Genomic DNA, 8,740 nt, shown 5'->3' on the forward strand with positions numbered 1-8,740 from the left:
TATAACATTGGTAGCTTTTTGTTTCTTGAGGCGGACATTGTCAACTACCTGCTTTGAAGGTAATGATTTCAAAAAATCTACCAGAGGCTCAACCTTTGAAATAGCTAGGTCATTTTCCACCAAAAAACTGCAGATCCGGGCCTCTAGAAGCTTTGTCTGATCAGTGAATCCACCTTGCAAAAACTGATCAAGAGGATTTTTTGAAGCTGATGCATCAGCATCAGACTTTGATAGGTGCTTCTTTGTCTTTGCATGTTTTACTAGTTCTGACTTGCCACTCTTTCCCAACTTGAGGTCAGTATTACAAACTGCACAGTATCCAAGGTATGAACTCTTTTTTTTCAACCACCCCTTCAGTTGTGGGTCAGTCAGCCAAGAATCAACAAATTTTTGACAGTACTGTGTACTAGCACCTTGTACAGGTTCACCCTTTTTCTGTTTCTTTTTAGGTGGAGTTTTATAGATCGAGGTCGGTAATGAACAAACATCAGATTCATCATCAGCATTGTATTCCATGTTCAGCTAAAAACAAAAAATATCAGCATTTAGGGACTGTAAAGTTTCTAGGATAAACATCTTATACCTCGAGACAATCAACATTTTATCATTTTACCATTTTTATCATTAAGAAAAAAAAAATGTAGACAACTCGGCACTAGTATAGTATGGTATACCTCAGGAAACATTCTGTGAATGTGGGTGAATAACTTTCTGCTCTTGACGAAAAATTTTAATCTGTGTAGTTGTATGGTGGTTGTAAGAAAAAGTTGCATGCATGTAGTATTACCAAGTACGTTCACTTAACATGCCTCAGAGTTGGCTAATTTAAAGCAGTAGTATCCAGCAGCATCCAGTAGTATGCAGTGGCAACAATCACTACTGTAGGCTACACTGCTAAAACTCAAAACTTCATACAACTAATTCTCAAGAACTTTTCATCAAGATGAAGCAGTCTTAAATAGCTGTGCAAATATTACTGTTGCAATTTAATTTTTAAAAAAGTTTAGCATGTTTACTGTCATTTAACCACTTTTGAAACAAAAGTATTCTAGTATAATACAGGAGGGCAAAAGCATCAGACTAGCCAGAGCATGCCTGAGTGTCAATTGTTACATGACTAGTGCAGCACATGGTGTCAGGAGAGTAGAGGTACATTGCTTTATGCTAATGTCACCTAACAGTGAATGGTAGCCAAAGAAATACTTAGAACCTATACAACTTTTACAAGGCAAATTCTGCTACAAAATACTTGCCAAAAACACATAATCCATTTATTTCTACATGTGCCATTATTTTTAAAACATGGCTGTCAGTTTGTTTGTCAGTTAAAATCTAGGGTAATGAAATGGTAAGAGAGGTGTTCGAATAGTAGGCTATATACCTCTATTGTTCACGTCAGTACTTACAAAGCTGGCTAGAAGTTTGAGTTCAAGTTTTTTAATTTTACACAAAAATCTTAAACATCATACAAGCACTGTGGAGAAAAAAAAATCGTACATGCAGTGCTTGTCAAAAAAATTTACTATAGTAAGAACAACTACGTACCCTATAAACCTATCAAAATATATTATAACTTAATTTATCTGACCTGTAAAAAAAATGACAAACCATATGACTTCATTAATCGAGAACAGTCCAAGCTTAAATTATGGTTTGAACACACATCAACATGGAACTGTTTCAAACAGTTCTTTGTTGCCAGTTTGTTGCTTAGGACTCCTGCACATCTCAAAATCTTTGTGCTGTTAAAAATGTTGAAGTAACTGAAGAAGTACTTCTCTGTGATTCCAAGTTCAATTCCTGATCCAGGAAATCCTGATTCGAATTATCCCGCTTCTCTGATTATACATCAAGATGGTGATGATGATGAACGAATTAAAGAAAAATTCCCTAAAAATCCATGGGAGAGGAAAAATCCCTAGAAAATCCCCAGATCCCTAAAAAAAGAGAACGAATTAAAGAAAAATCACCTAAAAATCCATGGGAGAGGAAAAATTCCTAGATCCCTAAAAAAAAACTCGCCCCTAAAAGACCCAAAAAATCCCCATTTTAGGGGGGAAATCCCCATAGTGGAAACACTGAGTTACTTTGAAGTAACTTTTCTGTCGTTCCAGCTACTAAATAGCGTCAGCTGGAACGGAAAAAGTTACTTTTAGTAACTTTTCCGTAACTTTTAGTTACTTTTTGTCTCGCCTGGAACACCCTCTTAGATTATGCTGACGATTTAAGCACCCTAGGTGAAAATGTGAGCAAAATGAATGAAATGTTTTGCGAGTTCAGGTGCTAGAATAGGTTTGAAAATAAATGTTTAGAATACTAAGTCACTAATGCTAAGAATAAGATACTAGGATACTTTGGTATATCCCCTCACTTACTTTGGGGTATTATTAGTAAAAACGGGGGGAGCAGTGAAGATGTTAAAAGTAGAGTAGCCAAGGCTCAGGGTGTTTTTCACCGTTAAAAAAAAGTTTGGAAGAATAAAAAGATAAGTCTGCAAACCAAGGTTAGAATATTGGAAGCTACAGTGATGACAGTTGTCAAGTATGGCTCTGAAGCATGGGGGCTCCGAAAAGCAGATGAAGATTTACTAGATTTTTTCCAGCAAAAATTCCTACGGATTGTTCGGGGCATTTGGCTGACTGACCGTATTTCAAACAGCAGGCTGTATGAAAAATGTGGTTCAATCCCGCTTTCCAAGGCTATAAAGAGAGAAAGGTTAAGATGGTTGGGGCACGTTCTGTGGATTAAGGATGATAGATGGCCAAACATTGTCCTATTTAGCGAACCGTCAACCGCTAACCGGAAAGTCGGTCGTCCGCGGTTGGGGTGGGAGGATGTCATAAAGGAAGATTTGAAAGAAATGGGAACCTCCAGGGAGGGTGTAAAGAGGGAGACTTTGAATAGATTAGGACGAAGGAGAAGCGTGCGTAGCTGTGTTGGTCTCAGGCTGTTGGGTGCTGTGGTGAGCTATTAGTAGTAGTAGTAGTACAGCTAATTTAGCTAATTAACTAATCAGCTAATTAACAAACGAAAAATGTATTAACGCCGACTCGACTTCTCGTTTTGGATTTTTGCCCCTTTTTTTTATAAAGTAATTCTATTTATTTTCTAATCAATTTACTAATTAACTGAAATATCTGATAATTTGCTGTATGACTAATGCGGATATCAACAGGTATACAAAATTTCAAGTCTTCGAACCCCTTTTTCTAAATATTTTTTATTTAAGCTGAAATTTGTGACGAACGCTATGGATTTACATTTGCCTAATACCTTTTTTTTGGGGGGGGGGGGGGCAAAACCCTCCGAACAGCAGATATAAAGTAGCACTTTTTTATTTAGTAATGCAAAAAGCACGTATATTGGAAAATACAGATTAACTTTAATCTGTAGTATTGTAGCGGATTGGGGGAAGAGGACTGAAACCTCAAAAGTACGTTTTAGGCTCAGGTTATGTTCATAGCGATTTAGAACCAGTGATTAATCTATTATATCCAACTGAAAGGGAAATTTTAGGGTTAACGGTGTAATATGTGTGCTGTGGGGGGTAGTTCTTCTATTGCAAAAACGTAGATTTTAATGAAAAATGATAGTTTCCAAAATTGATCCGTTGAAAGCTGTACTTCATCCATAAAAGGGGGGATAGACGCCCTACTATCAAGGATAATTTTATTTCGCAATGGAAAGCAAACTCTATTTACAAAAAAAAAAAACAGTACAGTTGCTAATTACTTCAAAGAGGGTAAAAAGTTAGACAAAAAATGGGGTAATAATTGGGCAGTGACTTGACCGGATAATTGTATGCTGTAAAATTCCCTAAAAAAGGGTTCACGCATGTATCTAGATTCTTAATAGATGTCCTACTTTTGCCAGAAATCCCAAGAAACCATGGGGAAATTAAACATTTCAAAAAATGTCGGGGGGAGGGGTGCCGGGATATTAGGCCCTTTGATATAATATAAGGTTAAAGATTTTGCACGCAAAATTTTTGGAGTGGATCATGGGGAAGAGTTGGGGGTGGAACCCCCATTCCAACCCTGTTCGAGATTATCCAGCATTTTGTTTAGTCCCACGATTTTTGGCCACCTTACATCCCACATTGACTCGCTTTAAGCCATATTCTAGTATGTTTGAAATGATATCTTTTACTCCCTGCTCACAGTAAAAACAAGAGGTAAGATCTCATATGGCATTTGTGACGAAGTCGGAAGAGCCAAGAGCTCATATTCTATGAGCTCTAGCAAAATTCTAAGAATCAATAGATTGCTTTAAAAGGAAAATCAGAGGCTTAATGCCGGTCGGGATTTAAAATAAGAGCTCTGAGTCACGAGGTCCTTCTAAATATCATAATTCATTAAGATCTGATCACCCACTCGTAAGTTAAAACTAACTCAATTTTTACTCTCCCTTCACCCCCCCCCCTATGGTCGAATCGGTTTCAAGTCAATTTATGCAGCTCCCTGACATGCCTACCAATTTTCATCGTCCTAGCACGTCCAGAAGCCCCAAACTCGCCAAAGCACTGAACCCCACCACCTAACTCCACCGACGAGAGCGGATCCAGTCCGGTTGTGTCAATCACGTATCTACGGCATTTATGAGCGTTTCCCAAGATTTCCGGTTTCCCCCTCCAACTCTCCCAATGTCAAAAGATCTGGTCGGGATTTGAAATAAGAACTCTGAGACATGAGTTCCTTTTAAATATTAAATTTCATTAAGATCCGGTCACCCGTTCTTAAGTTAAAAATACCTCAATTTTTCCGATTTTTCCAAATTAACAACCCCCAGCTCCCCCAAAGAGAACGGATCCGTTCCGATCTCTCTACTCTAAGGGTTTTTCAAGATTTCCGATTTCTAAGATTTCTGTTTCCCCCCTCCAACCCTCTATGGCTCCGGATCCGATTTGAACTGAAAATGGAGCATCTGAGACATAAGATTCTTCTATATATCAAGTTTTATTAAGATCCAATGTCAATGGTCAATGGTCCGATGTTTATGGGTCAATAGTATTGTCAAAATGTAATATGGGATGCGATATGAAAATGAGAGGAGAAAGGAATTATTAAAATTTTCAAATACAAAATTTGAAACGAAATAAGACCTCATATGACAATACTAGAAAACAAATAGGAAATAATAGTAAAACGAATAAAATTATGTGGAATAATACGAACTGATACCCACTTACTGTAAGGCTGGCTACAAGGGCTATGGGCTTTCATCAGTATGGTAGTAGGTGATTAAAGAGGAAAATTATTCACAGTTAAGAGAAACGAAAAAATAGAAAACTGGCAAAATTTTCTAGCTAGGCAATAGAAAAAAACAAAAACCTTTTTTCTCCAATATACTAAAATTCTGAATATTTCAGTCATGTATGAAAAAAAAAAGAAAAGAGAAAAACGAAGTAAACTAAAATAGACCAAACAGAAAAAGGAAAACAAGAAAAGGGAAAAAACAACAAATAATAAAAAAGGGAAAATATAAATAAAAACTAAAAAGACGCTTCTTAGTAACATCCATTGGGATAATTCAACTTTTTACACATCGTAATGTACAAGGCAACAATATTTGGATATTTATTATTATTAGTGAAAAAAAGTTTCTTTAGCTAATTTTTATCGTCCTACTGGAAAATGATACCACATTTTCTAATTTCCATTTCGTTGTAAATGAACAAGCAGTGGTGTCTAATCAAGGGTGGAGACATTGGATGTTAGGAAACTGCAACCGAATTACATGAACAAGATAAATTAAGGGTACAGACCCACCAGAGCCATTTATAGCACATAAGACGACGGAAAGATGCTGTCAACTCCTTGTGTTTGATCAATAGGATACTGTTATACCATCATCAGGATGAAGATCCTCCAGAGCCGGTGATGGCACATAGAGTGTCGACAGGATACTGTTGACGCTTAATGCTCCATATATATTATTATGTCATCAACAGGGTTCTATTGCGCCATCGAATAGGATAAAAGGATAAAGATCCTCCAGAGCCGGTGATGGCACATAGAGTGTCGACAGGATACTGTTGACGCTTAATGTTCCATATATATTATTATGTCATCAACAGGGTCCTATTGCGCCATCAAATAGGATAAAAAGATAAAGATCCTCCAGAGCCGGTGATGGCACATAGAGTGTCAGAAGGCTACTGTCAATGTCTAATGTGCCATAAATAGGATATAATATGTCACCAATAGGATCCTACTGTGTCATCAAATAGTATAAAAAGATAAAAGATGAAGATCTTCCATGGCCCATGATGGCACATAAGGTGTCGGAAGGCTACCGTCAATCTCTTATGTGCCATAAATAGGATATAAAGTGCCACCAATAGATCTTACTGTGTCATCAAATAGTATAAAACGATACAAGATAAAGATCCTCCATGGCCCCTGATGGCACATAAGGTGTCGTAAGGTTACCGTCAATCTCTTATGTGCCATAAATAGAATATAATGTGCCACCAATAGATCCCACTGTGTCATCAAATAGTATAAAACGATATAAGATGAAGATCCTCCAGAGGCTTTGATGGCACCACACACGGTGTCGACGGGCTACTCGACGTTTCAGTTGCTGGGTCTTCTTTGAAGGGACAGGTAGCAAGCCTGTTGTCCAACCTTGTGGCAGAGGGAATCAAAATCCAGCCAAGCAGAGAATCAATCTACTGTGCTACCACAGGTTTCATGGATATGCTAAGAAACTGAATGAATCCACTTTAATTATGAACACCACATATTATCTTATGGTATGGTCTCTAGGACAGTTTAAGCTATCAATCTATTTTATTTATTAGCTTATTCTTTTTTATATATTATTTATTATTTCATCATACTCAATTTATTTTACAAGTGGATGGCAGGCCAAACTTGATCTGCTGTGTACATTAAGGCAGGAGTTTAATCTCGGTACCGCTGGTTAGGTGATTTGAAACGCGAGTTAGCGGTATTACTCTGTATTACAGTTGCTATTATGCTCTGGTGCTGCTCAGCCTGAGTTGACGTAGCTCCAAAATATGCATTAGGAGAAATCTTGGGGGACAACATGGGTAGCGTCGGATGATTTGCTCCAAAACCCCGCACAGCACTCCCGGCCTAAGGCTTAAGTCAACTGCGCTACGTGGACTATTGGTCAACATGCAAAATGTATGTGTTATTCTATTTAATCTAATTTATTTTATAAAGCATAATCAGGTTATTTTAAATTTTATTTGTTTTAATTTTATTTTTAATTAATTATTTGTTTACTTTTTATTTATCGTTAACAACTTATTAATTTGTGTTATTATTATCAATTTAATATCATCTGTTCGAAAAACAACGATGTACCTGATAATGTAATGGTTATCTGATGAAAAAATCGCTTCATTAACAAATGACGAGTGCCCTCGAAACTCCTTTAGTGTTTTGCCAGATTTGAGTCCATGAATACGAATAGTCATGTCAAATGAAGACGTCAAAATTTGCGAATTGTCCTTTCCAAAATGAATAATGGTGACACTTTCGAATGGGCTTTCTCAAATCTTCTTAAACACTGACCCGTGGTAATTTTCCAAACTTTCACCTGTGAAAGAACATTGATCACACATTAATTACAAGAACAAAAAAGGAAAATGTAATAGGATAACTTGAACTTTATAGGAAAGAAAAACAGGAATTAATTAGTTCATTTCATTTATTAATTTTATTAAACTGTGTAATATCAAGGGAACCGAACTCGGTAAATTTTTTTGGATAGCTTGTAAGTAGGTTACATCTTTCAAAGCTTATGTCTTGTAAAGCATCTTAAAAGAACTAAATAAAAATAGATAATAAATAAAAATCCAAGAAAAGAATTAAAATAAAAATATAAGAAATAGAGAGTAGAGTAAATGAAGATAAGCAACAATGACAATTTTTCCTTATATAGGTTTTTAATACCTAAGTTATCAAGGAACAAAGTTTTTTTCCACAATATCTTATAGAATAAATTTTATTCTTATAACTAATTTTTAATAACTCATTGAATGGCGAAACTGATCTTTAATTTATCTATCTGTTCTTTTGTTCAGAATTCATAAAACACATAAATTAGGCTGAAGCTTATAAGTTGTAAGAGTTGAAGAATATCAACATTTTTTTTTTATTTTTTGGCCAAAAGAAATTTGCATTTAAAAGCAGAAAAATAACAGCCAATAAAACTGAAGGCTTCTTAAGCTATCATTTCTTCTTTAATACATTAATAACGCTAAACATTAAATATAAAATACTGAATTCCTCGTAAAACTGAAAAAACACGATACTATAGGGTCGCAGTTTTAGCAACCCTAAAAAAAGTTTTAAACATCCCATGAGAAACGACCCTAAAAGCAGCTTTAACGGGCCTAAAAACAGGTACTCAGCGGCCCTCCGGAGGGCTATTCAACCTTCAAACCCAAATCCTTTTGGATTGGGCTCCCAAAAATACAGTGTGGCCCAATTTACAATACAAGAACAAGTTACAATGTAACCAAGGATTTTCGGCCCTAGCATCAATGAAGCCTAAATATCGTGGAAGACTAGATGTCAGCAAAAAGTTGAGAGCAGCTTTATCAAATATCTGTCCTCACTTGACCAAACTGTCTGGAAAAAAATTATTTTAGTCTAAAAAACATTTGTAAAGTAAATACCCAAATTAGGTTATGTATGTTTTCTTTTTAGCTTTTTGGTACTCTAAACATGACTATTACAATTAATATATTAGGGGGCTTACT

The sequence above is a fragment of the Artemia franciscana genome, unplaced genomic scaffold (assembly GCF_032884065.1).
Source record: "Artemia franciscana unplaced genomic scaffold, ASM3288406v1 Scaffold_253, whole genome shotgun sequence".
Lineage (NCBI taxonomy): Eukaryota > Metazoa > Arthropoda > Branchiopoda > Anostraca > Artemiidae > Artemia > Artemia franciscana.